Source organism: Hesperophylax consimilis, chromosome 12 (assembly GCF_061612785.1).
Source record: "Hesperophylax consimilis isolate HC1 chromosome 12, BYU_Hcon_1.0, whole genome shotgun sequence".
In the NCBI taxonomy this organism is placed as follows: domain Eukaryota; kingdom Metazoa; phylum Arthropoda; class Insecta; order Trichoptera; family Limnephilidae; genus Hesperophylax; species Hesperophylax consimilis.
The window spans coordinates 29,323,808-29,344,531 of NC_142847.1; the positions used below are offsets into that span (position 1 = coordinate 29,323,808).

The 20,724-nt window shown below is 35.0% G+C and overlaps 1 long non-coding RNA gene across 1 annotated transcript; it reads right to left on the reverse strand.

Annotated features, from left to right (window-relative positions):
- Window positions 1-3,066: 3,066 nt before the first annotated feature.
- On the reverse strand, window positions 3,067-18,414 carry LOC149419455 (uncharacterized). The gene is made up of 2 exons (XR_016302880.1): window positions 17,932-18,414; window positions 3,067-3,366 (listed from the first exon to the last, which is right to left on the reverse strand). It is a non-coding gene; the product is annotated as an uncharacterized LOC149419455 (long non-coding RNA).
- Window positions 18,415-20,724: the final 2,310 nt, after the last annotated feature.

Genomic DNA, 20,724 nt, shown 5'->3' on the forward strand with positions numbered 1-20,724 from the left:
TATATTACTCGAAGTATTAATAAATTCCTAATTAATCTAAAAGAACCATTTATTTATAAACTCCTTCCAAGACGAGTTGGAGACCTGTTTGTACGAATACAACAAGCATATTTAAAAAAAAAAAAAGGATGCAAAAATGCAATTTACACATGCAAATGAGCAAAGTGTGTAAATTAAAATACATGTTTATATTAGACCATTTCAATTGGATCAATTTTAAGTTTTATATTTATTTTTATGTGAAACCGCACAAGCGTCCCAGCTGCTCCCAACCGTCAGGAGTCAGTGACACTATGGAATCCTCAATTGGGGTGTGTTTTGAGGCTGAAGCTGGTGAGGAGGGTCAGGAGATGAAGGAGAGGAAGGTGGAGAAGTACCTGGATATTTAATCTGGTTGCCAAACACGTCCAAAGCCATTTCAATTAACGTTTCAATTCTGAATTGTGGTCTTACAACAACGTGATACTGAGAGTATCTTCCACCCTGGAACGTGCTGCAAATATACCTACTATATATTATTTTCAATTAGTAAATTGTGAAATAATACAGAGTAATCAAATAAAATTTACTTGTGAACGCTGGAATTTGAATCCGTGACCTCCGGCTTGCTAGTCGTATTGCAGATGTAAGGATCCATGGTGTGTTTTTTTTTGTTTTTTGAAGGTATGGAGTTTTTTCAGTTTTCAAGTTATGGTTGAAGATTTTAGGAGCTAGGAAGATGAATTATCATCCCTAAGGACGCTTTGTTTCACAGAAATTGAACAATTCATTAATTTACTCAGTTGATTTTCAAGTTCTGTGAAGGTTCTATTTAAGTTTTGTCATTATTTATTTTTTTGAAACAACTAGCCAATAATGCTATAGTAACACACCTAGAATAATTTGGTATATTTATATGGCAGGAAAAATTGGAAAAGTCAGTGTCAATCGTTTATTCTTCTTCTGGTGGCCTCTCCTATCAGAGGTTTTGGGGGCGCTTCCTCCATCATAAGCCAACGTTTCAGACAGCCTTATATTGCCCATCATCAGGCAAGGTGTGTTGAAAAACTAGTTTATTTATGTACAAGTTTTGCAAAGGTTATAACACATTTAATAAACAATTAAGATAACATTAATGTGGGGAAAACAGACTTCAAAATACCCCCACAGAATATGAAATCTATTGTCACAATTATTTTATCAGTAAATCGGTTTAACCGGTAATAAATCATTTTAAATTGGGAGGGGGTAAAAATAAAATCATATAAATAAGTCGTCTAAACGTGGCTAAAACCACAGTTTGAAAATGGCCTTGAAGGCCGAAACAGCTGTAACAATAAAAAATACCAAAAATTACTTGCAGAACTTAATAATTTTATTATTAAATTTGATTTGAATTAAATTTTAAAAAAAAATTACTATAGAGTATTTTTTGTTGGCCTACATAATTTTGTATTACTTCGTAGTGCTTCGCCTAAAATCGTTGTATTATACCTACTTCAATGAATACACACCTACTAAACATGTTCAGTGGCTGAGTTGGCATTGTGTCTTGTTCCTTCCCAGGCGTCGTGAGTTCGTTTCCTCGGCTGGCTTAGCCCTTCATAAAGACACAGGCAACATTTTTCGCTCGCTGTGATGGTAACAGGATATTTTCAAATATTGTTAAGTTATTTGTAACCCAGGAATATTTATTATTCTTTACAAATAAAATAATTATAATTAATTTATGATTAATCCGCTTATCTGTGGACATTGTTAACATAAAAATGGCACATATTTGTTCCGTTTTGTTGTTGAAAATAAATCATTTAAATAAATTTGTAATGAATAACAGTAATGATTCTCCGATCGATATTGATTCAAGTGTCATCAAGAAAATTATGTTTTCAACAAAACATTTAAAATAAAGATTTATTGCAATCCATTTCAGTTCCGAGAATATAAAAATTATACGTTCGTCATATCTTCATTATAATTATGAATAGAATATGATTTAATTATAAAGATAGTGATTTATTTTTGGGGTATTACGCCGTGTTGCGCAACCTACTTCTTTAACGTTTCGGAGAGCATTGCAGTGTTGCATGATGGATAAGAAGGAGGTAGCGTAACACGGCACAATAAAATAAATCACTTTAATACTTACTTCAGCCGTGAATATCTCAAATCGAATCTTAAAAAATATTCTTCAATAATTTTGCACGATGTGCTAATTTTCTGACGTCACAATATATTACGGAGATCCTACCTATTCCCCTACTTGGCTGCGGGATAGTTACAGTAGTTTATTTGCAGTCCTGTTGCAAGGCGGACTGTAGGTTATTGAATTTGTGTCATGCTTTCCACATCTTCATGCTTATTGATTTTCACATCTTCATGTTTGTTGACTGTAGGTTGTGTTCGTATTACTTCATGATTTCCACATCTTTATTTTGGTTAGTGATTAGTGTTATTTCATGATTTTAATGATTTCAACATCTTAATGTTTGTTGACTGAAGGTTGTGTTAGTAATTTATAATTTTCTCCGGATTTAGATATCCTCATTTAGGATTAATTGGAAGGAGATAGCAGGAGGAGCTATTTCCGAAGACTTTCACTTTTCAAGAAATGATTCTCTGGGATCATTATTATTTATTTATTTATTTATAGAGCGGAGACGGTTTACGTGTAGTTCCCGTGAGCACTTAGGCCATAGGCCCATTGTGCTATCTCTTATTTTACCTCATTTCTTTAACGGTCACCCGATCTCTTTTATAAAGTTCACCAGGGTTGTCATTGGATATGCTATGTTTTCTGATTCTACAATGTGTCTTCCCAGGTCTCATCTCTCCTCTCCACTCCCCTTTGGTTCCCTGAAGGCTTACAAGGGAAGAGTTCACGGAGGTAGCATCATCTCTCCTCTCTACTACTCCTTAGTTCCCTAAAGGTCCCACAAGGGGAGAGGGTCTCATCTCTCCTCTCCACTCCTCCTTGGTTTCCCGAAGAAAAATAAGTTTCCTTTTGTTTTTAGGGATAATTCTTGTTCCTTAGTAAACCACACAATTTATTGAATCTGAATATTGAACATCAATAAGATAAAAATCCTCGATTGAAATAATTTATTTAATCATTACATCAAAGTGCAGATACGAGGAAATACATTAATGTTTTGCATTTTTTTAACAAAACATAAATAGAGAATAAAATCATTCACACTTTTTTACAATAATAAATAAACTTACATAGCTAATTACAACCTACATTTTTTATTTGTTTTTCACTAGATTGACTCTTTTAAAACTTATTACATAATTATTTCAATTTGACGTAAGTGAATGCCGAACGATATTATTCTTAATGATGACCGTCGTTTCATGTCATAAAAAAGTGCTGATTCTGTCCACCTGAAAAAATAAGAAAAAAAATATAAGAAAAGACACAAATCATCATATCACTAAAACTATAAAACTACTATCGTTAAAACTCGATTTACCCCGTTGTTGTTCACGATTTCTCGTTTTCTGTGTTTAGCAAACATTTATAATACATTATATTTAATATCGCGCTAGAGTCCCAACTGTCTAGAGCAGGGGTTCCCAACCTTTTTGTACTCTAGAGCACATTCTTAAATATTGGTAGGGTGGCGGGCACCACCTATTTTTAATTGACAAACTCGTGGCAGCAATCGCAATCAAAATGACAACAGCGCGGTTCCAGGCGGGGAATACTATTTGCACATCACTCCTTGTGCAATCCTAAAACCCGAAGTAAGCCGATGATTGCCGAACCGATCGGGACGGTACGAGCACGTGACTACTGTCAGTTTGGCTGTCAGGGCTATGCTTATTGCTTTGACTGACAGACAGAGCTGGAAGAGTCGTGTGCCATGTCTTTGGCGTCTTGGGCGTTTATCGGCTCAGTTCGTGAAGTTCGTTCACTTCGGGTTTTCTGCGTGTACAAGGAGTGATGTGCAAATAGAACTCTCCGTTCCAGGCTAGCGTGAAGAGTGCAGTCTAGCTCGCTGCTAGACAAGTTGCGACAAGTACTGTCAGCAAAGGAACCACTCATACATACAATATCGCAAACATACGAACGTATTTAATAAACCTAGGCACTCAAAAAATGAATACTCTAACAAATAAATAAAAATAATTCACATTTTTAATCAATGTTTGTGAAAAAATTATTTTACTGTCGAATAGTGGCGTGCACATACGAATCGTTATTGGGAACCCCTGGTCTAGAGCCAGTGATACTATGCACGGAGAAAAATAATATTACTTATTTATTTTAAAAAAATATTCCAATTATTGGTGATCCGGTTAAAAACAAGATCGCAAACCGTTTATACAATGATGAAATGCGAAAAAAATTGAATTTTTTTTAACACGTGGCCCGACATCGTGGTAATACATTCGTATTTACGATATTCTCAATAAATTAGCAATATTCAATATTGGTTTGAGCGATACTATTGATGATCTCTTGCCCCGCTACCCTTCGGCCGAGTTTGTTGTTCTGGGGGACTTCAACGTTCATAACGAACCATGGTTGAAGTTCTCAGGCCCAACGGACTCGGCTGGCCGACAGGCGGAATCCTTTGCCATTTGCTACGGATTAGAGCAATTGGTTCAGGAGCCTACAAGGGTTCCTGATGTCCAGACTCACCGCTCCAATCTGTTAGACCTATTCTTAACTACTGTGCCACACGGTTATAAGATTGACGTCACAGCGCCTCTGGGATCATCTGACCACTGCCTAGTGACGACATCAATCCCCGTTAGCCTCAGACCAACCAATGAGAGGCTGAGGAGAAAAGTGTGGCACTATAGGTCAGCAGATTGGTTCGGTATGCGGGCCCATTTCAATGCTTTTCCGTGGTCAGCTGTTTGTTTTCGGACTTCGGACCCTTCAAGATGTGCCCAGGAGATTGGTGAAGTCATCAATTCGGCGATGGATGGCTTCATACAATCGACTACTAAAGAAACTGGTGTGGGCTCAAAGCCGTGGTTCAGTCGACAATGCTCCGAAGCAGTTCGACGAAAAAACGCGGCTTACCGAGCCTACAACACATCTCGAACGCCCTAAAGCAGATCAGCATACAACAAATCGGCAAAGGAATGCAAGAGAATCATCAATAGGTCAAAATTCGAACACGACCTGCAGATCAGCAAAAAGCTGGCTGCCTGCCCGCATGGCAGCAGAGCATTCTGGTCGCTTGCGGGCTCAATAGGTCGAAATTTTTGCAAACCCAGTTTGCCACCTCTTACCAGACCTGACGGCTCACTAGCAAACACCGCCACCGAAAAGGCAAACCTTTTAGGGAAAATGTTTGCGGAAAGCTCGACCCTCGACGACGGGGGTGCTGTTCCGCCGTCGGTTCCTCACTGCGGCTTCTATATGAAAAAGCTGAGGATCCGGCATCGGGATGTACTCCACGTCATACGGGGGCTCGATGTTAACAAAGCTAGTGGACCTGATGGAATACCTGCCCTGGTATTGCAGAGGTGTGCTGCGGAAATAGTTCCAGTTTTGACAAAGCTCTTCAAAATGTCCCTGAAGTGTGGCACTGTGCCCTCTGGTTGGAAAAAAGCGGTAATTCACCCTATTCCCAAGAAAGGTGACCGCTCCAACCCGGCCAACTACCGCCCCATAGCGATCACATCAGTTCTGTCCAAAGTGATGGAACGTGTGATCAACGACAAACTGCTCACATACCTCGAGAAGAACAAAATTATCAACGACCGTCAATACGGATTCCGGCGGAACCGCTCGTGCGGTGATCTTCTCGCGTATGTGACGCATGTTTGGGGGCGGTGCCTGGAACGTCACGGTGAGACCCAAACGGTCGCACTAGACATATCCAAGGCTTTTGACCGGGTCTGGCACCGAGGACTTGTCAACAAATTGCATTCTTACGGACTTCCCGCATCCCTGTGTACGTGGATTGCTGACTTTTTAAGGGATAGGTCGATTCAGGCGGTTGCTGACGGTTTCACCTCTTCCTCGCACTCCATAAATGCTGGCGTCCCACAGGGATCGGTTCTGTCTCCAACTTTGTTTTTGTTGCACATCAATGACCTTTTGACATGTGCACCGATTCATTGTTACGCGGATGACAGTACAGTTCATGATAGCTTTTTGTTTGACAAGCCCCCAAAGGGCACACAAACTCCAACGGCTCGGAGGGCTTTGAAGCAGAGAATGGACGGTTATCTCGAGAGTATTTCCTCCTGGGGTAAAAATAATCTCGTCGAATTTAATGTTTCAAAGACCCAATCCTGTCTGATTACGTCTAAAAGGGATCCAAATGATAATCTAGTCTCCTTCAACGGAAGCAATCTTCCGAACAGGCCTTCCATTGATATGCTTGGTGTAACTATCTGTAACTATGGTGTTCTATCGGTATTACAATGGAAGATGCTCTGAAGAACTAGCGTCATTGATCCCTTTGGCACCGGTGCGTAGTCGGGATACACGCCAAACGCGCGCCCAACATTTGTACACAGTTGACACTTGTCACATGAGAACGGGTCGCTTCTACGATTCGTTCTTAAGTTCAACAGCTCGGCTGTGGAACGAACTGCCGGCCTCTGTGTTTCCTCCCTCCTACAACATGGGACTCTTCAAGACCCATGTTCACTCCTTCCTCTCCACAAAAAGACCCTCCACACAGCATCCCCAAAGATGACATAGGCCCTGAGGGAAATTATTTTCTTCAGGGCCTCCTGTGTGGAGTAAATATAAAATAAAAAAAGTCATTTTTCTCCGTGTTGCATCCCACATTCCGCTCCGGCACCGACTTGCTAAGGCGCCAAGGAGCCTACGAGCCAAGTCGCTGATAATACCTCACACCTAATACAGCACCATGTTGTGAGGCTGCGTAGTGGGGAGAGTAAAATGACGGGGAAGAAGAAGGTAAGGAAGTACTTGACCTCAAACATGACTAAAGTAATTTCAAGCAATGTTTCAATTCTGCATGATGGTCTTACACCAAGGGCGATACTGAGAGTATCTTCCACTCTGGAACGTGCCGCGAATATGCTACACATAATTTTTAAATGAATAAATTGTGAAACAACACAAATTAATCACACAAAATTTACTTGCGCACGCCGGGATTTAAACTCGCGCCCTCCGGATTAGTCGCGAGTTTTACCCCTCTACGACGGAGGCTGTCTTGGGCTCCTTTGATCCCTTGTCATATTTTTAAAGATTTATCGTATATTTCAAATCTCTACAGTTAATGATCGATATAGTTGCGTCGATCTATAAATTCCAGATCGAAGGTTCGAGATTAAAATATCACCGTTCGAGTGTTTTTGCTACCTAAGAGGGCACTTATAGTTGAGATATCACGAATGCTATGTGCTATATATTAATTCTTTGCAATTTTGGCAATTTCAACTTTCAATATATTATAATGTTTTGAATACATAATAATATATCTCTTTGATCTCAGATATATTATTATGAATTGAATACATAATAATATATCTCTCTGAGTGAAAGTTGAAATTTTGAAATTGATATATCTCAACTGTAAGTGTTTCATTTAAATTACCGGGTTGAAATAGATTTTAAAACGCATCACATCACATACAGATAAATAATGAAATAAGTTTTCAAGTCTATTCGTGCCAGCTACTTATTTTATATAATATTTGCACTTAAAATTTCGATGACTAGGCATTTCTTATTTTCTGTGTAATTATAATTAAAACTTGATCATATGTTATTTGTCCGCAATGATTACTAATGCTAATTTAAGTAGGTAATCAATCATTCCATTTTGTAGATAACTCCATCTCATTCATCTTACAATTGAAAATCCTGTATCAACATAAAGATAATAATATCATTACTTTATGATTAATCGCTTTATAACACTCAAATCGTTTATTTGAAGATTTTGTAGAATAGTAGTGAGATTATAATGCTAAAACTTTGATGAAGCGTTTGCCTCGACTCGAGATATGGGTAGTAAATCAATATGTGCTTACTGTAAGTGATGTGATTCTTTGGGTTTCCAGAAACTAATTTATATAAAATAAAATTTTACGGAAATCAGTTTTTAAATTACTTTTTTTTAATTTTAAAAAGTATTTTCACAATTTATTAACATTTTAATTTGTAATATTTTTCAATAATACATAGTAAATGGCGAAGAAGAAAATAGTGAAATAAATGTTTTTTTTAATATTTCTACACCAATGATTCTATTGAGTTTAGTGTTTTTTAAGAAGCTCTGGAAATATCCTCACTATGGAAGCCCGCCTCACTCCATCCTCCAGCATTGACGCACACTGGAGAAAAATACTAGCGCCTAATATAGTCACGGCTCCCTAAAGGCTTCAACTTTCTATTATTCTATTAATTTTATCATTTTATTCTATTTTATTTTCAATTTATTCTGTTTTTTTTCTGTTCTATCTTTTTGTTTTTGATCATATATTTTTTGTATCTCTATATGGAATGTGTGGGACTGCACTAACCTCCCCAAATACCGGAATAAACAGTTTACTGTTATTATTAAGAAAGACAAACATTCCTGGGTTACAAGCAACCTACCACCACGCTTGTGTTGTGATGGAGGACTTTGACAGCCGAGGAATTCAACACACAACGCCGGGGTGGGACCCAAACGTGACGTCAACTCAGCCACCGACCGGTCATAATGTGATATATTATGTTTATTTTTGTCAGAAAGGCAATTTTTAATGATTGGTTTTGGATTATGTTTGTTCGCTGGGACCCATGATGCGATCCGTATCTTCTTCTGTTTCAAACATTTGTTTAAAAAAAATTGCCAATATTATCAAAAATAATTAAATATTACAAATCTAGGCTTTAAGGCTAAAGATAAAAATAAAATATTTATCTTAGACTAGCACATAAACAATAAAAATAGGGTATATTTGTCCAAGACACTATCTAGATTGCATTTATTCCGAGTTAATTCTTGCGATCATACATAAAGATAGCAGCCAATAAAAATTTACTGTGAGAAAAATGTAGATAATGTTGGTAGTTCTTATTCTAAGTATGATACAATTAAATATGACTGAAGGAATTAGTGCGGTTGGTAGTGCATCTCCCCGGCAAGGCAAAGGTCTTGGGTTCATATCCCAGATGCGACCCCCATTATTCGTTTAAAATAATCGCTAATATTGTCTTATATAATTAAATATTACAATTTGAGGTTTTACTAATTAAATTTTCTAAAAAAATTAATTCAATTTTAATAAGTGAAGTTTCATGTTTTCGTGTACAGCATTAGCTTCATGGTAGCAATGATTAAACATACTAATTGTTTTATAGCATTAGCTACATGGTAGCAAAGATTAAACATACTAATTGTTTTATAGCATTAGCTACATGGTAGCAAAGATTAAACATACTAATTGTTTTATAGCATTAGCTACATGGTAGCAATGATTAAACATACTAATTGTTTTATAGCATTAGCTACATGGTATCAAAGATTAACATACTAATTGAATCCTATAATTTCTATACCCGCTATATCCGATTTTTTGACAAAATGATCTGAGTATGACATCTTGTTCACATTTTTGCGAGCAACAAGAGGAGCTTAAAATTGAGTTTCAAAACCCTCCTTATCACGACCAAAAACCATGTTAAAACTGCGAGTGAGAAACCAAATCCGCTATATCATACAGAAAGTTACTATCAAAACCCGCTATATCGGATTCAACCAATCACAAGCAGTTATTTTGCCAAAATACAATATGGCCGCCGCTCTGACGCCACGCTCGTGTGTCAAAATGATCTACGCGTGTGTTTCTAAACCCGCCATGTCGGCTCAGTTGACTTTCAAAAGCCTATATATCACGAAGTGAGTACCAAAATCCCCTTTATCCATTTTATTTATCGAAATCACTTAATTATTGCTAGCCTTATATAGAAAAATAAATGCTTTTCGAAATATTATTACTCCAATTCATTATATAAAAAATTGTAATGCAATTACTTATGTACGCTAGAGATGTAACAGTTTTTTGCGGTTTTCTCCAAATCAATGAAAGTTGATATAGCGGGTATAGAAATTACACGACTCAATTATTTTATAGCATTAGCTACATGGTAGCAAAGATTAAACATACTAATTGTTTTATAGCATTACCTACATGGTAGCAATGATTAAACATAATAATTGTTTTTTAGTATTGTTGGACACCCGTTGTTACGGATATCGGATGACACTATTAGGTAGAGCGCGGAGAAGTATAAACATAAAAAAATATAAAACAAAATATATTATTGACTGCTTGACTCTCTTAACTCCCCAGTCGGCGCTGTGTTTAGTGAAGATTGTGTGTACATTAAAAAAAGACAAATTAAAAAACAGTTGTTTTTTAGTTCATAATTGATAATTCATACAAATAACCATGTAAAATGAAACAAAATATATTATTGACTGCTTGACTCTCTTAACTCCCCAGTCGGCGCTGTGTTTAGTGAAGATTGTGTGTACATTAAAAAAAAGACAAATTAAAAAACAGTCGTTTGTATTATCCATAATTGATAATTCATACAAATAACCATGTAAAAAGACAAATTAAAAAACAGTCTTTTTTGTTATTTGTTTTTGGGGTATTATGCCGTGTTGCGCTAACTCCTTCTTAATGCTGTCCGAAACGTTGGCTAAAGAAGGAGTTAGCGCAACACGGCATAATACCCCAAAAACAAATAACATAAATACTTTTGGCCGTGAAAATCTTAAATCATATTTAAAAAACAGTCGTTCGTTAGTTCATAATTGATAATTCATACGAATAACCGTGTAAAAAGACAAATAAAAAAACAGTCGTTCGTTAGTTCATAATTGAAAATTCATACAAATAACCATGTAAAATGTGTAAACCGCAATAGGATCAATCAAGTGTTTTGTCCATGAATGAGGTATCGTCAGTAGGCCGGAGCTAGTAAGATAACTCAGATAAGAGATTGATAGACTAATCTAGAAAATGTAAGGACGTTGTTGACACAGTGTTGTGCGATTGTTCCTTTTCTGTCAATTGATATTATCTGGAAATGTGCTAAACTAAAAAACCTTTTGGTTTTGTGCTTCTCTCGAAAATCGCGATTAAAAACTAGTGACCAAACGGAGTTTCATTTTCGGTTTTTGGCAAGTTTCGTTCTATAAATAAATTTCGGCCGCGGTTTCGGTTCCGGCCAAAAATTATCCGAAAACGAAACCTGCGTTTATGACCTTTCGGATCACATTCGGCTTAATTCCGGCACTTGTGAATATCATAGCACAAGAATATCTTTTAAATTATTATAAAAGAAATTGTTTAATTACAGTTTTTTTTTTTTACGCCCAGCTGGACTTTTACATGGACTTTAATAACAGAATTATACCTAGTTAGCTATCGAATATTATACACAAAGTTTTTATAACATGAAATAACGTTAAACTGAATATGAAACAATATCAGTAGAATTTGTGACAGTAACATAAAATAATAAAGAAAGTAAAACAAAATTACACGTAAGACAAATCACTAAAACTACATTATCAGCGCTACTATAATTTGTACGATTAGACTTTAGATTTCACTTATAAATGGGTGTCAGAAAATATGTTAATAGTACCCCAAACTTGTTGCCCAGATCATGCATCTTATTGGTGTGTCTGATAGTTGGTTGTGTATGTATTGCACAAGAATGTTACACTTTGTCTCGTGTTTCTAGTAGGTTTATGGAATTTGATAGTGGCAATGATGGCAGTTGTCTTAAAAAGATCAAAGTTTTTAAGATGAAAATATTATTTAATTTAGTCAACGTTTATCGTGTAAATAATACTCAGTAATTGCATGTCTGTTTCAGCGCCCTTGGGGTGATTTTCACAAAAACTGCGCTTTACTAATCATCAAATTATTATTTGTCAAATACAAATATTATTAAAGACTATAGACTGATTAGTTTGCCAGTTTAGTAAGTAGCTATAAGATATTATGTATTGTTGTTATTTTTTAATGTTAGTATCTATATATAGTTATTATAGTAACTATAAAACTGTTGCACACCGACAAACCACCTTTGAAGCAGAGAATGGACGGTTATCTCGAGAGTATTTCCTCCTGGGGTAAAAATAATCTCGTCGAATTTAATGCTTCAAAGACCCAATCCTGTCTGATTACGTCTAAAAGGGATCCAAATGATAATCTAGTCTCCTTCAACGGAAGCAATCTTCCGAACAGGCCTTCCATTGATATGCTTGGTATAACTATAAGTGACCAGCTCAGGTACGGGGACTCCATTGAAGCCAGAGTAAAGTTGGCCTCTCAGAAGCTGGGCGTACTGTACAGGGCCCGCAGATACTTTAATAATACACAACTGCTGACCCTGTACAAATCGCAAGTGCGCCCTACTGTCGAATTTGGCAGCCATCTCTGGTCCGGAGCCCCTAAATACCTGAAAAAAACCCTAGACTCTGTGCAAAAACGGGCGGTCCGTTTGATAGATTCCCCAATCTTAACAGACGGACTGCAATCTTTAGAGCACAGGCGTCAGGTAGTTATGCTGTCCTTGTTATATCGGTATTACAATGGAAGATGCTCTGAGGAACTAGCGTCATTGATCCCTTCGGCACCGGTGCGTAGTCGGGATACACGCCAAACGCGCGTCCAACATTTGTACACAGTTGACACTTGTCACATGAGAACGGGTCGCTTCTACGATTCGTTCTTAAGTTCAACCGCTCGGCTGTGGAACGAACTGCCGGCCTCTGTGTTTCCTCCCTCCTACAACATGGGACTCTTCAAGACCCATGTTCACTCCTTCCTCTCCACAAAAAGACCCTCCACAGAGCATCCCCAAAGATGACATAGGCCCTGAGGGAAATTATTTTCTTCAGTGCCTCCTGTGTGGAGTTAATATAAAAAAATAAAAATAAAAAAAAACCAGAAAATATGAAAAATACCAATTTTCTCATAATATGACATTAATTGTCTTTAATTTCATTGTGCAAACTAATGGACTCTAACAAATTTAACAACACAAATGTGTAATACCGAGGTATATATTTTTTTTAAACTTATTTATAAGTTTGGGCTTCTAAAACTAGAACATAAGCCGAAATTCGGTTTCGGCTAAAAATCAAATTTCGGTCGTAACTATTTAAAACATGCTCGCCACTTATCGTGATTTCATTTGGAAAATTCAACAATTTTTATTTCATAATTCCGTGCTAATTATTGCAGATGTTACATAATGCTTATCCATACATTTTTAGATGGAAATTTTTTGCAGACATTCGAATGAATACATTGTTTTTTTTCTTTATAATAAAAAATACGTTATTAAACAGCTGAATAAGTATATTATAAATTCAGATTATTTTAATTTGATCGACGATCATTATCCCAATATTTATTATGTAACGAAAAGTGTATTAGATAATTAAAATCCGCAAAAACTTCAACACGTTTTCATCAATAATTGACCAAATTAAATGAAATCGTTTTGTACCGACAACATAAAATCACATTATACACAAGGTTATTATGAGACGTACTTGACTCACTTTATCCAGTGATTCCTGATATTATTTGGAATAAAAAATGTGAATGAAATTTTACTCCGGTGATAGTTTTGATGTTTGTTAAGTTTTCAACAATATTTTTTTTTAAATCTGTAGGAACTGGACAGCTAGTTTTGCTATGAGGGTTTGGGTGGTTACTTAGATGAGTGATCATTTACGACGTGTGTAAGAATATAAAATAAATATTTTTGAAAATTTTTTTTTAAAAAAGTCACCGGAGAACAAAATTTCATCAAATAATATCAGGAATCACTGGTTGAGGTAAGTCAAGTGCGTCCCTTAACACTGTACAGTGTAGAGGGTGTCCGAGAATAAAGTGCGCTTACTTCGGGAGGTGATTCTACAAGAATGTTGGAAGTAAAATTACTTTTATCAAAATTCCAATGTTTTTTTTTTTATTTCATACAAATAATTCAACTTTTTAACCCTGTAGATTACCTATATAAACATTATAGAAATTGAAGGCTCCGCTTGTAACGTTGAGAGTAAAAATTGGACCCATTTGAATATATTAATACAATTTTAATCATTGATCAACTTGATGGCTTCATTCAAATAAATTATAATATAACTTTATTTATGGTTAGGTTAAAAAGGGTATTGCTAGATAAATGTAAGGTACGTATGATAACAACGCAGAATGGAAGGCTATACAATCCATAATAGAGTAATGTAAACAAACGGGTAATAAACGTGCCATAAATGCGGTCAATCTAGCACCGCCGATAAAGTCATTATTCTCCGATAGCACCATTGCAACTTCATCCTATTTTTCATAAGCAACTCGTTGAGCTCTCAGTGGCAGCACCGTCAAAATAAGTTTATGTAAAAACATCACGTGTTTTCCAACAGATTTTTTAAGTGATTTGAATCGTTGACAAAAAAAATAAAAACCCATTCGCAGCCGGTAATTACTTCAGCGGTGATTTGCATTTCCTACAAAACAAGGCACTGAGATTTAATGACCTTATTATTAGTGACAATTCAAGGTGAGGCTTGCGTTTTTTGGTTACAAATGATGATCCGCTTCAAGGAACATTACGTCCAATCACTATTATGGAGTTTAAAAATATTTCTGTAGGAGTGTAGGGTCACTCATGACTAATTTTTCGTGCTTTTTTTAAACAATCTATGTGAGTTTTTAGTTTTTACTAGCTTGCCAACAATAATATTATCAAGTTATACTAGTAGAAGTTCTGTAAACCCACGGACAAAAATTAGTATTTCTAATTTATTAAGAATCTCTTCAAATTATTGGAGAAAAATTACACATAAAAATTATTACTTATTTGTTAAGAATCTCTTCAAATTATTCGTAATTCGATTAAAAACGGGATTGCAGGTCCTTAACGAATGAATTGATAGATTTCCTGATAAGCTTTTAGTAAAATACCAATGTATTATCACGATGTTGAAACACGTGTTCAAAAAAATCCTAACATTTTCGCATTTCGTCATTACATACTATCAATACAAACGCAGGCGATTGAGAATACGTGTTCCTATATTATTACGAATTTACTAAAAGCTTACTAAAATTTGAAGAGATTCTTAAAAAATTTGCAAAACTCATTTTTTTCTTCAGTGGGGTCAAAAATCAGAAATTGAAATTGTCTATGTAAAACATCTGAAAACTCGAAAAGTAGTCAACTGATATCGTTGAAAATTTCAAAGATTGTTCTTATTAGTGCCAGAAATGCTTAGAGATTGGTTTGAATGGTATAATAAGTCATGTACGCCCGATGAATACTCAACGCAACATGTCTGCACCGGAATGAGATACGGAGTAGAATTAAAGTCTGCAGTTATTTAACAGTAACATTATGGTATACAGTAGTGAATGGTGGAAGAAGTTAGAGACGCCCCAGAAAGTAAATAGCAATAGCGGTGCATTGCGGAGTCCAAAATGTAAAATGTATAAGTGGATGCTCTCGTACTAGATGAACGGAATCAATCGGATAGATTTTTCAGAGCACTAGGCGTAATTAATCCGAGAGAAATTACAAAATTAAAATAAGGTATACATATTTCTACTTGTGAAGAACCCGGGTTTCTTGAAACACATATCGAATGTCGTTTATAGTACCTATTTATTCTTTTTGTCGGGAAAACCAACTACCAAAATACACAAAAAAACTTGAAAAACAAGTTGTTCAGTATACTACATCTATTTTTATTAATTTTTATATTATTCTTTAAAGTTTTTTTTTACTTTAAATTACAATTAAGCAGTTTGTTAACCGGATGTACGTATTCGAGTACAGTGGATATATGTATACATAATATTATTACTAATTATTAATTTACATTATATTGTTATTACTTATAAGATATTCAGATTCAGAATAATTTCTTCTCATAAGCCACGTTTTATACCTATTTAAATAAATACTTTACTGGCTAACATTTACCCAGCGTTGCTGTGGGTTATTCTTAAGAGATAGATATGAATTTTCTGTAGGCCTTTTTAAGATATACAATTCCATACAACATTATTTTGATCTATCTCATGAGGTTTAGCAAGAGTTAGCAATGTAGTGCCCGAAAATATATTTTTATGACTTGATTATAAAACATCGACTTTTTTCTACATTCTATATGTATAATGTGTATGTATCATATATTTTAACCTTTCAGAAGAAATTCTCTAAATGATAGTGAAAACTCTATCAAAATCCATTGCGTAGTTTAGAAGAACTAAGCGCACAAACAGGCAGACGCGGATAGCATCTTTATTGTATACTATTTAGAGAGATTTTGGTTTGAGTGAGGATTTACCTTCCTACTCAGGGTACTGGTTACTGGTACTTCCTACTGGTTCTTAACTGGTGTGAACATTTAAAAATAAAAACATTCAAAAAATTTAATTCGTTTGACTGAGAATTGAACCATTCTCACCAGGGACTGTCTAAAATGAGAGAACCGCGATATCACTTAAGCCAAATCCTAATTGGATGATACCAAGATTTATCACGAATATTAACTGCTGTAAATTTTTATAATGTCATCAAATTTCAGAGAAATGAGAGTGTGCGTGTTTGTATGTGTGAGTGCTTAAAGTTGATAGAATGCATTGTCATCGACAACGAGTCTATCTATAGTGGGTTAATTTCCACTTCAAAGATTCCATTTCATGCATTTATATATTCAAAAAAATGAATTTAATAAACCAACATTGAGCACTGTAACTGAACCAGCGTAATGGTGTATGTTTACACTATAAATGATACGTGAAATAAATTGGACATGCAATAATATGAAATATTTATTTGGGTATTACGCAACGTCAGCGATATCGCCCCCCTAAGGGCGTTGGCGTGATCAGGGGGGCGATGGTGACTTCGACGGCAAATTGGGTGCGATGAAAGCCTCCAAGGGGGCGGGGAAGGTTTTGAATTGAGGTCAGAGAAATTTAAAAAAAAACTTTTCTAATGAAATGAAATAAGTTTTAGGACGGGTTGTTTCATAGAATTTGAACAATTCATCAAATTTCAACGTTGATTTTCGAGTTCTGTGAACGTTCTACTCAAGTTCTGTTATTATTTCAGTTTTGAGAAGCAACTTGACAATAATGAAATAATAATATAAGTTGAATAGAACCTCCACAGAACTAAATCAACTTTGAATTGTTCAAATTCTGTGAAATAACCTGTCCTTAGTCGTATTTGCAAGAATCTTGCATATGCACGGAGAAAACTTACTGATATAAAAAATTGTTAATTTATTAAAAATCTGGTCAAATTATTCGTTTTCCTGTTAAAAACGGGACTACATGCCTATTACGAATGAATTGACACTTACCATAACAAACCATCAGTAAAGTACGAATATGTTATGAGGAAGTCGGAACACGTGTTCTTAAAAATTATAATACTTTTGCGTGTCGTTCATTATATTTATTAGGGCAAGGCCACCTGCGTGAACACGTGTTAAGATATATTCTGAATGACTAATATTTTATTAGGAAATGGGCATGAAGTCATATTTTTGATAGTATTATATATAAATACAATTTATATGCGTACCTACATATATATATTACCTACATATTATATACATTAAAAAAAAAGTTTATAAGTAATCAGTAGGTACAATAAATACTTATTATGTAACAAACATAATACAGAAATACATTCCAATTTATTTAACAACTATTTTTGCTTTAACGTTAAAATAGAGTTTACTTCAAAACATATCTTTGTAAGTTACTAACTTTCGGCAGTAACCCCAAAATATGTAGGTAGGTACGTATATAAATATATATGTATAAATGGTTTATTTTTCATTGCTAACACTGCTATAGCAAGCCTAGGTTTTAATTAAGATTATATTAGAGAATTAAATATTACTGACATTATAAATTGAAATATATTTTTTAAATAAAACTTGTACATACATGTCTGTTAAATGCTCCGATAACACAATTGACAGATGAATCATAGAGCAACACACTTTCATTAATAAATCATAAGTTAATAATGCTTTTATTTAACTAAAAACGCGTTATTTTTACTCCTGGCAAATTCAACGTCCCCCCCGCTTCTGTCGTATATTTCTTCGTGAACCAGTACGAAAAGGTTAAAAAAGATAACTTTAACACAAGCACTGAGAAAAATACAAATATGAAAGCCATACTGTAGAATTAAACAAGCAAAAACAGTAAACAAAATCTCAGCCAAATTGTTATCGAAAACGACAGCAAAAAAAAATCCAAATAATTTAACACTGATATTTTGCTGTCGGTTTATTTTGGCTTGTGAGAATGTTAGCTGCCTGAAACTTAGTGGAGTAATGAATAGTGTAGCTGTCGAACAACGCGTAATTATTGTAGGTTAACAAATACTCGATGACACTATTAGTGTAGTGTTGTAGTAAGTAATGTGATCACCTTCAGTATTTCAAGTGTGTTTTGTTTGTAAAAGGTGTTCGTTATTTACTGTGACATTGTGTTTTTTTCGCGAACGAGTGATTTATGGTAAAGGTTTGTTTACATGAACATTTTTTTTGTAATTTTTTTAATAAGGTTGTTAACGATTCTCATGACGCAAATTAAACAATTGAATTCGCAATCCTATCTTAACTTACTATGTTTAGTGTTTTGTTTTTTTTTTCCGACTTTATGTCCGGGTTTAATTTTCCCAATAGGAATAACTAAACCCTTCCACACACTTTTCCACAAATGATAATCCAGTCAATTCACATTATACAAGTGCATTATATAAGCATTATAAATACAAAACAATACAAGAACAACACGTCAACTCACCAGAGATCAAATGGGAAAATAATTCACCTAACGAACTAACCTAACTTTTAGAAAGATTAAAATTTGGTTCCATTTTTACAATAATATTTTGTTATAATTAACTAATGTTTATAAGACAAGGTTTTTTATGCATAGCACAAGGATAGATTTTAATAAATTAAAAAAAAATAATAAGCAGTAATTGTTGATTGAAGTACTAGTACACATTGAATTATTTGGCGTGTTGAAAATAAGCCAACGTAGCTCAGTGGTCCAGAGCACACGACCGGACATCAGAAGGAGCGGGTTCAATTCCCGTCGGCGACATTTATTTTTGCTCGAGAGATATTTTTAATTTGTATGGATTATTGTTTGTATTTATTTGTTAGTAAATAATATTATTGCATAATATTTTGTACGTTGACGTCATAATACATCTAGAATTTTTATTGTCTCACAAAGTTAAGTTAGAAACACTCTTTTTTTAAATACTAACTTTACATATCTTTTGTTTTTTTTTTTCAAACGTTGTTCGTGTATGAAAAAATATATGTGAGTCAACTAAATAAACGAAAGGAACGGGCGGCGTTTTCGTATTCAAAAGTTGCGTCGAATACCCTCAACGCCGACATACAAGCCAGGGCCTCGATTCTCGACGAAGTCAGACTTTTGACGTTTGGACGAGACTCAAGAATAAGTTAGTCGATCAATGTATGTACTTTCGACGACGATTGCAAGCGGCCTGGGTATCTATTCCCCAGTCTCGATCGCTCGCAATTTCCGCCGAAAGTACATACACTGGTAGAGTTTGTTATTCTTGAGTCTCATCGAAAGTACATACTACACGCCATACGTCAAAATTCATTCGACTTAAACAACGAGTGGGTCGAAGCAGTAGAGATCGGCAAAACTGTCAAAATCTCATTGCATCCTGGTGAATTGCCTTATACAAAAAAAAGATCGTTTCCCGCGCGCTTTTCGAAGTTGATATCGGATTCGTTTAGTTCTGCAAAGTTGTTTTAACCACTCGGGTCTGATAAGTTTGTTTTGCTGAAATCATTACCTGACATAGATACCGAGTTATAGGTAATTTAATGGCAGATTTACCGGCCAAAAACCGGTTAAAATAGATGAAAATTTGCCAGACATCAACTCTGCGTCTGCACCAACCAGCTCTATTAAAAGATTTTTCTGGCATTTCGATATGTATCCACCACCGCCATTCATTTCAGAAAAAGTGCGGTAGCAAATAAAAACATTGACAGAACGACGCGGCAACGGTTTGTTTTTGACATTTCAAATTAACTCCATAGAAACCTCAAACACATCAGAAACATAGACAATATTCACAGGTTTGCCAACACAGTCATCTCTTCAACCGTGCGACACTCAAGAATGTATAAATAGAACTTATGACAAAATTCGTAGAGATTTTCGTTCGTAGATGGCGCATAGCGAGTAATTCGTGGTAGAGACTCTGGAATAGATACCCTGGATTGGAGAATCGATACCCTGTTCGCCTGACTTTGTGGTGTCAAGTGATCAAGTCAGTATCATCGCATAATAGAGCAACGACAGTTGGCAAATAAATTTTAGAATAGACTCAACACAGTTAATTTTAGAATAGACTCAACACAGTTAATTTTATAATAGACTAAACACAGTTAATTTTAGAATAGACTCAACACAGTTTATTTTAGAATAGACTCAACACAGTTAATTTTAGAATAGACTCAACACAGTTAATTGAAAAATATTTTATAAATACAAGAAAGATATGTAATTTCCAAAGCAAGATTCTGTCACTGGTTAATAAATTTCATGAGAAAATATCCTTTAAGGGCTTTTGCCGATGGTTTTTTATTACAATACATATATTTATAATATAAAATCACAACGTATTATAAAATGAGGCACAGTTATAGTAGTTTGTACCTTATTGAA